At 45.1% G+C, this 9,399-nt stretch overlaps 1 long non-coding RNA gene across 1 annotated transcript; it reads right to left on the bottom strand.

Moving 5' to 3' along the window:
• Positions 1-4,485: 4,485 nt before the first annotated feature.
• Positions 4,486-8,839, bottom strand: LOC136612916 (uncharacterized). The gene is made up of 3 exons (XR_010790426.1): positions 8,102-8,839; positions 6,999-7,143; positions 4,486-4,630 (listed from the first exon to the last, which is right to left on the bottom strand). It is a non-coding gene; the product is annotated as an uncharacterized lncRNA (long non-coding RNA).
• Positions 8,840-9,399: the final 560 nt, after the last annotated feature.

Raw genomic sequence — 9,399 nt, forward strand, 5'->3', positions numbered from 1 at the left:
CAAAGATAGGGCAACTTTTTCATAACCTTTTTGTACATTTTCAATATTGCGTTTTTTAAAAAAAAGAACAGTAAGTTGCCTGTTCCACAACGTACCGCAGGGATTGCAGTTGCGCAAATACCCATTTAAAAAGAGCTGCTCATTCATACTCGGCAAAATGCAAGTGGCGCAGCTTATATCTAAACAAAATGGGCGGCTGCTCACTTCTGTGGACTTTTAGTATGCGTGATGCAGCCCCAAGGTTGTGGCGAGCGTTTCATTTCCAACAACAAGGGTGGAGGTGCACAAGTCTGCTTTTGGACGCACGTAGCTGCGTACATAGGTGGACACCAACAGCCGAACACAAACCAAGGCGTATGCAGCTTCCACAGCTGGCATCATCGATGCTGATGCTTTTTCCATTTAAAGTTCTGCCCTTTGGGCAAACCTGTTTCATTTGGGGGAGGGGAAGCGCTTAACATCTTTCCTATTTCGAGAACAAAAAATAATGAAATAAAAAAAAATAAATTTAATATTACCTCAAGTCCGCAGCAGAGCCCTGTGGGTGGAAGAAGAGCACATCTGCATGCAGAATATTTCCCGTTCAGCACACCTCTTATTAAGAATTTTCACCTGGTACATCTGCCACAACTGTGGATGATGCAGCAGATGAATTCTTCTATGCTCTCACACAGCTGTGAGAGAAGTACTGCGATTGTGGATTATGGGGCGTCAAATTGATAGCTGCGCAGGGTTAGTAAAAAATATGGCCTTGCCAGTCAATAATGGGAAAGTTGTTGAAAAAAGGAAAAACTTACTAAACGGCTCCCTTACACATTCCGTGTATCAAGCGTGCCTTTTTTTGGCTATCCTCTGCATTGTGGTGCTGCTCTATCAGCTGGGTTGGAATTAAAAGACATCTGTTGCGATAGATCAGCACGACAGTGCGAGGGACAGCAGCAGAAGCCACGGCTGCGGCCCGGCAGTAAAAGTTGTTTTTTTTTGGTTTTTTGATTTTTTTGCCAACCATTTTGTTGTGCTGCTCAGGAACAGACTTTTATCATAGAACCTGTCCTGAAATAAAAAGCCTTTTCCAGAATCCTCTACCGCAGCTGCCATATGTAAAGGGAGTGTTACAGTATAGAAGAATCTCTCTGCTGCATCTAACACTGATGTGGCGGATGTAGTAGCAGGAAAGTCTTCCAAGAAGCGGGGGTGAAGAACACTTAAGCCAGATGCGGCGGATGTGTCCTTTTTGGCCGGGGGGTGGACGGCTGTGGCGGACAGATTATTTTATAATAAAAGGCGTTGAGCTTGCAATGGCCGGACTCAGCGTTTATCTTCGTCGCTGCTGCTGGACGGAGCGGTGCTGGACAGGCGGGAATTTCCACCACTGCAACACAGCTTCTAGAAGCCATCGAGGAAGATTGCCGACGTTGGGAACATGGCTGGCGATTGGGCATCGGAAGACAAGGTAAGTGCAGTTTTCCCAATTTTTGGTGTTCCTGGAGCGCTTGTAGTTCCCCAATTTTAATTTTATTTTTTGGGGGGGGGGGGGGGGGGGGGCGGCGGAAAATAAACGCAAAACATTGTAGTGTTTAATTTTTTAATTCTCAGTTTTCGTACAGTAAAAAAAACAAGTTTTACCCTAACTAAATTCCAGGCTGCTTTTGCAAAAAAGATAAGCACATTTAGAAAACACCAATCGCAACAAAACAAAAAAAAATAAATTACAAATTAAAAAAAGAGCCACCATCTGCACTGTAGCTTATCCGTCAAGCTAAGTCCAGAGGGAATTCTTGTGACGGGCCAGCCACTGCTTCCATTAGGCCCTCTGAACTTGGCGAGAATACTGACTTCCAAATTATTAGAGGGCGCCAGCTCTTCAGGCCTGGCGGGGGCCGATTGGGCTGCTGAAAAGGGCCAAACAGGCTGCAAAATCGGGAAAGTCCGATTATAGGCGAACTGCCTCATCGCCCGGAATAATACATCCGCCGTAGCGTCATCCGCAGCAAGGCTGAGGAAAGTGCTTAGTGCTGCGTTAAGCTCCATATGTTTTGCGGGATTTATGCGCCGACTTAAAGAAGCAACACTGTGGCCCATTCCAGCAGCCAAATCCATCTCTCGCTTTGCCCGGAGGAATTCGAATACCTCCTGATCGACATAATAACCTACAGGCGCTTCAATCCTTTGTCGCGTTGGCTGCGCAGCTGGACGTCTGGGTGCAGCAGGTAAGTTGGGAAAGAGGTGCAGAGTTTGAGGCTTCTTGCGCCCCCGTAGCCGCGTTAGCCTCCGTTGCGTCCTCACTCCCCTGTGTCTCCGGCATGTTGCTGGTCTCAGCGTCAGCTTGTGTGGGAGTAACGCTCGGCACAGTCAAGTTATCAGCTGTCCTATTGTAAAAAGATAAGAAAGTGTTCCATTGGCCTTTTAAATAGAGATGAGCGAGTATACTCGGTAAAGGCAATTGCGCGAGCGAGCATTGCCTTCATTGAGTATCTCCCCGCTAGAGATGAAACGTTCGCCAGCCGAAACGGGGGAGTGGAAGGTAGCAGCTGCCAGCAGGATGGAGCAGGGGGGAGAGAGGGAGAGAGAGATCTCCCTGCCGTTCTGCAACGCTCCCACATGCAGCTCCCTGCCCGTCACCGGCACCCGAACGCTTAATCTTGAGCGGGCAGGTACTCGCTAAAGTCAAGGATCGCTGGCGCAATAATCTTTACCGAGTATACTCGCGCATCTGTAGCTTTAAGCAATTAAACATCAATGCCTAAACTGCGCCCTGTGGACTTCAACTTCCTTTTTTTTGGTTTTTTTTGGGGGGGGGGGGGGGGGAAGAGAAAGTTTTAAAAAATCCACCCCCCAAAAAAATTGGATTGCAGCGTGCGTTACAGCTCGTTAAAAAAATTGTTAGAAAAGCAACTTAAAAAAAGGAAAGAATTTTTTTCTTTTTTTAGTTTGACTTTTAACTGACCAAGCTATGCTTCAAATAGGGGGCAAGAAAAAAGTTTATCACCTCTGTTTCGTAGTACAAACTGTACAGCTGGTCTGACCCCAAAAAAATGGCTGGAGAGTCCCGAATCAGTTGCAAACTAGGTATTACTGCAAGTTCAAGCCTGTTAGTATTGGAATGTGCCAAAAACTCGATTACTCTAAAATAATATTTTGTAAACCTGCAAACCAGCTGTGAAAACCACAGTGTGTCTTTTGTGACGCTTTATTAACACCTTAGTTAAAAACTTTTAACGTCTATGGCAGAATAGCAGCGCTTTCTCTCACTGCGATCTTTAACCCCTTGAGTGGCACGCCCGGAAAAGTTCCGTGACTAGCTCCACTGCTCATAGCAACATAGCCCGGAAGATTTCCGGGCTATGTATCACTATGGGAGCTGCAGAGCACAATGCCACAAGCTGTGACAGTGTGCTCTGCCTGCACAGACCCACAGAGAGCAGTGCAAGGGCTTTGAAAAACCAGCAGAAGATATTGCCGACATGTCGGCAATGTCCTGCTTTGTTTACAGGTTGCCATAGAGACCATCGGCTTGTCAGAAGCAAGCCGATGGTCTCTGTGGCAGGGAGAGCTGGTTGTTAGCTGTCAGAGGACAGCTAGGTACCAGCTCTTACAGCAGAGATCAGAGAAAACCTCCGATCTCTGCTGTGTTAACCCTTTACATGCTGCAGTCTATGTGACTGCAGCATGTAAAGGGCTGTCACTGCAGCATGTAAAGGGCTGTCACCATTGGACCCCTGGAATGTGATCAGGGGTCCTGATGGGTCCCTGTGGAAGTCCCCTAAAGGGACAAAAAAAATAAAAAATTTTTAAAAAATTTAAAAAAAAAAAAGTAAAAAAATTATTAAAAAAATTAAAAAAACACTTGTCTCCCTTTACTTTGTAAAAAATCAAAAATACAATCACACATGTGGTATCCATGTGCGTCGTAATGACCCAGAGAAGGAAGTTAATACATTATTTAACCCCTTAATGACATGGCCCCTTTTTTCTTTTTTCCCCATTTCTTTTTTTCCTCCCCCCTGTTTAAAAAATCACAACTTGTCCCGCAAAAAACAAGCCCTTATATGGCTGTGTCAATGGAAAAATGAAAAAGTTATGGCTCTTGAGACGCAACTGCAAAACTAGTTGAAATTCAATGATTAGACCATTTTAAAAAACCTGCCCTGGTGGGCACGACAGGGTGGTAGGAAACCTGCCACTCAAGGGGTTAAACCAAAAATTGAATTACAACGCTTTTGCCAAAGCACCGTTACATTGAACAACTAAAAACTGAAGCTCAGCAGAGAAAATAAGAGCCCTTCTGCACCTGTCTTGACAGAGCGCTGAAAAAGTAAAGGTACTTTCGAAAGGGAGAAGGAAAAAAAACAACTTTTGGACATCATCGCCAAAATAGGACCTATTATTACTGGCAAAATCGTCAACAGCGCAAAGAATTTGCGCCCCCCCCCCAAAAAAAAAGCAAAGGAAAAAAAAAAAGAAGTTCAAACTTACGGCCGAAGTTCCTGCAGGGGGCGAAAAAACATTAGGCTTTGCGTCAAGTAATATTGCCTTCGTGGCATTGCTCCGGCTCCACTACAATGCTGCCTTGCCATCTCTCTCTTGAACTGGTCGCGACAGCTTCGCCATTTCTTGCGGAGATCGGCAACTAGGGATTGAAAATGGCAAAGACATTAGGGAGAAATATTATAAAGTAATGACCATTTGAAGGGGAAAAAATTGTAAAAGCAAATCTTTCTTAATTATCGGGCTTAAAAGACATTGGCTCTCCCGTTTAAAAAAACCAAAAACCCGCAACTGCAGCCTGTCACACCCTTTTGCAGTACCGCTGAGCTTCAATCCCTGCAAGCGTTGCAGGAATTCAGCGCCATCGAAAATCTACCGTTCTCAGTGGCAAACTTAGCCCATCTTAAGCCTATTGGAGGCATTTTTTGGCGCCATGTTATGGCTGGGATTGGCTCCCGTCGTGCTATGTTAGTCAACAAGAACATTAGCTTTCTGGAGTTGGGGCATCCAAGGCCCCCTTGCAGCATGCACAGCTCTGCCGACGTACCCGACAGTGAAAATGCCTCCTGCAGCGACAACTAACGTGTTTTTTTTTGCTTTGGGGGCAGACTGTTTTCCTGGGCTATTAGGCAAAAAGTCTAGGGCCGGCTTATATCCCAGCTTGTATGATCTGGCAACAAATAGAATAGCAGGTTTATGAAAAAAATTTGATAAAGGGCTGCGCCAAAAAAAACCCTAATTATCGGCCACCCGCCATTGTACTCTAGCTAAACCGCTGATCCTATGACTGTGGTGCTGTTACAAAAACAGCATGTCGAGGCATGGTATGAACTAACTAAGGCCTAAATGCTGCGGAGAGATTGTCGCCGCGTTTGACAAGCTGCAGATACGCGTTGTTGCCCCGCGCGTATTAGCTAGTTTTGCCCCCCAAATCGTAATGCTCAGAGGGCGGCATATCCAATTTGAAATTCTTCAGCGTGAAATCACACCTTTACACGAGCATCAAAGTTGCAATTGGCGTCGGCATATGCACTAATGGTTTGCATTGGAGTAAGGGGAGGCCATCAGCGACGCTATATTCCACTGGATAAAGGGAATAGATAGCGTCAAAATGCTTCCCCGCCCAACCAAGTTCCACGCCACAGTACAATGCTGAGACGTAATGCACGAAAGACAGTTCATCGTGCACCACACCCGAAACTGTGAATGGGGTCTCTGGGGGTGCGCCTTGACGCACTCAGTAGCGGATTAGCGCCTGCGTAGACCGTCACGGTATGCAGAAATACACCACTTTCCCTTACTCCATAAACGTGGAACTCTCCGATACGCATCTGCTTCCACCAAAATGCCCGTAACAAAACTACCAGTGGGTACTGCAAATCATGGATTCGCTCGACGCGTAATCCTTCGCTGATCTAAGGTTTTCGTGTCCATGGCCACAGCGCAAGTGTTCCAGAAAAGGAGCGTCAATAGAAAGAAAGAAAAGAAAAAAAAGTTTATACTTAAAATAATGGCCACGCGGGTTGCTGACACGCCTCTGGTCCACCGCTCGCCGTACATTTCATGGGCTACCTCCTCCCAACCTTCGTCTCGCAGCGTCCTAATGTGAAACTCTTCTCTGCGATTGTCCCACAGGTTGGGATGTTCATGCACTAGCGCTATTAGTCACTCCTTGTCAAAGCGCTCCATTGTATGTTGCAAACATTCGCCTTACAGGCTGCTGTACAATTTTGCTGGCTGCTGCTTTAACTTTCACTTTCACTTTTTAAGCTCCTGCTTCTCCTCTGAGTGGAAGAGCCCGCCCAAATAGTTACCATGGCACCGCTGTGGACTCGCAGCACTGGAAAATTGCTAGTTTCAGCGCTGCGATGCGATTTTTGCTATTCCCCATTGGTTTACATGGGCGATTGTAAAATCGCAAAATCGCTGCGATTTTGCTGCGATCGCGATTTTATACAATCGCAGGATCGCATCGCTTGACAAAAGCAAGTTGGAAGGTGATGATTGAAAAGCACTGGTTATATAAAACGTGCGCAAAAACGCACTATCGCGATGCAGCAAAAACGCTGTGAAAAAACGCAAGTGTGTGGGAGCCCTAATAGTTTTAATTCAAGTGGTGATTAAAGTTAATTTTAAAAACCTTTTTCATCCCCAAATCATGACCATAAAGTTAAAACTTAACAATGTCATTAAGGGACCTAGCTATAGGGTGCATAGGATGTAGCAGGCCCAACCTGGCCCTGGTGCCTAAGAGGGCAGAACACCATTCTGCCACATCAGACGACACCAGGATTATAACTGGCACATGCTAGGTGAGAGACTCTAATACAGATTTTGCATTAGGGCTCCAGAGCTCCAAGTTCTACATCCGACCACACTTGAAGTTGATTTGGAGCCACCAATTGCTGCTAGGGATAAATCCATAAATCTCACAAATTATGACTAGAGTTAAAAATAAGAAGATGGACAGCAAGATGTGTCATCCATAGACTAAATACTGTATAATGTACCTTGTTCTCAAAAACGGTTTGATTGTAAAGATTGAATAGTCGCTGTGCTAGCTCCTGTTTGGTCCCCTGGAAGTTTGTGACGTATGGAGATGTCGCTGCGGTAATTTCATGAAGAAAGCAGTCCTTGATGTTACAAGTAGGTCTGCTGGAAAGAATAAGAAATCATGTGTCAATCAGTCCTTGTTCATTTCAGAAATAAATCACAAATAAGGGACAATTAGATTAAGAGGTGGACCTGCCATAGGGGTAATATCGGAAAGAGGTGGAGCTGCTCTAGGGGCAATATCAGTAAAAGGTGGACCTACCATAGGGGCATGAAGCAGCAGAAATAGGTACGGACAGGTGGAGGCGGGAAAGTGTACCTTCCTCAAAACTAATTGCAGGAACATGAAACGTCAAATAACTTACCTTTCTTCTGAGGTGGGTTCATCTCCATGTTCAAATACTTCATTATCTGCATAGAAATATAAAGTATTGAAAATCTCCCATTATGGTACAATTAGTACAGAAAGGTTTATATTAACGAGAGCTTACGATTCAGGAAGACAAATGTATTATAGTGTGCACAGCTAATAATGTCTATTGGAAGGCAGCTACCTACAAGTCTCCTCAATAACAGGTTATCTGCCAGTATGATGGACCAGTGTATGAGGTTATTAATGGAAAGCTCTAATACTGATAAGCGGGTGGATGCACTTGTACCCCTTGGTGTCTATATGGGGACTGAAATCTCACACATGTACGGTGCATACCACCATCAGAAGTATTGTCAGGTCTATGTGTAGTTCTATCCTAACCAGGGAAACTTTTTGACACTGCAGTGAAATTTGCCTCATCAGAACCCTAGAAGAACATTTTAGCTTTTCTCCATTTGGACACCCTAAAGATGATCTAATATTAGATGTGTCTTAGTGACTAACTCCATGTTATGTTCCAGGCAAAAGAGATAATTAATTATGCCTGGATTTAGCACAAGAATCACCATGGGAACATAATATTTTGAGCTCATATTGGTGTCCGATACAGTTTAAAATATATAAAGCCTAATTGATCTTTTCTTGAAGTCATCTCTAAAGATCCAGAAAACAGTTTTTGGAACTGACCAGTGATATGGGTTGTTGGTATTCTGGTGCAATCATCATCATCATCGGTGTCACTAATCACAATGGGAGATGTGCACTGCTTGCCATCGACTGCTTCTATATCAGAAGTCTTGAGTCCTGTGAGTAATACATAAGAGTAGAAAGGCCTCAGAGGTGTCTGTAGGTGTGTGTGTCACAGTCCAAAAAAACCTAAAAACAAACTTTGTATTTCACAATAACCATGTAGTCTAAACATAAACATGTACCAAAATATTGGCACTACAGGTTGCAATAGACGGGCAAATGCAGTGTAGAAGGCCCTTCACCAGGATCCTCATTTCTATTTGACTGGCCAGAAGAAGAATGAGGTGCATTTTGGGGGTTGACTTGGGCAGGTGGAACAATGTGCTGAAAGTCATCACCCTCAAGTAGTTGGTGAAACAACTGATGGGGAACTGCAGCCTCAAAGGGGGGATCCACACGGTGTGGTCAATGGTTTGAGGATTCTGGTTGAGGGCGCTGGGGGCTTATCGCAGGTCGGGAAAAATGGCCTTCTTGCAAATAGCAGCCAATGCCTGCTAGAAGTGGCCGACCCATGCTTCATTTTGGCCTGTTGTCAGAATGCCAATTAGAGTAGGGAGTTTATCCATTTGCAAAGGCGCTTCTACATGCCGCAGGCAGGCCACCACACACTGGCCCGCGTAATCTGACCAATCAAGCCCCTGCTGGGTACGAAGGTATTGTAGCCAACCGTAGGAATGGTAGCCAACCGTAGGAATGGCAGGATAACGGCGGGGGCTCCTTGAGGGCTGGGGTGGTCTTGGTCGCGGAGTCGCTGCAGGTGTTGGGGATGCTGCAGGCTGCTCCTCAGCTGGTTGTTCTGCAGCATCACTTGGCAGACGCACTGTCCCAGAGGATCCGTCACTCACAGAGTCCGTTGTGGAACGCTCCTCTTCAGGTACGTTATCTTGGGTTTTTAAATGGGGAAATGGTAAAAATGCATTAACGTTATTAAATGAGGCTGAGTGCAACACATTTAATACCAACCATGTAGACCTACACATAAAATGTTTACTTCACAACCGTCACTTGTTCAGAAGAATACAGGACCATGGAGAGCTAGGACAACAAGTGTCCCCTTCAACCCATTTTTCCATTCCTTTGGCCTGTGATATATATATATTTTTTTTTTGGCGGGGGGGGATTGTAATGTCTTAAACACTACAAGGATAATGTGTTGACATTTCTCAATGCAGCGCTGTGTTGCTGCAAAAACACATTCAATGGTTTTTGGACCAATGAAAGCGGCACAGCAACAA

The sequence above is a fragment of the Eleutherodactylus coqui genome, chromosome 1 (assembly GCF_035609145.1).
Source record: "Eleutherodactylus coqui strain aEleCoq1 chromosome 1, aEleCoq1.hap1, whole genome shotgun sequence".
NCBI lineage: Eukaryota > Metazoa > Chordata > Amphibia > Anura > Eleutherodactylidae > Eleutherodactylus > Eleutherodactylus coqui.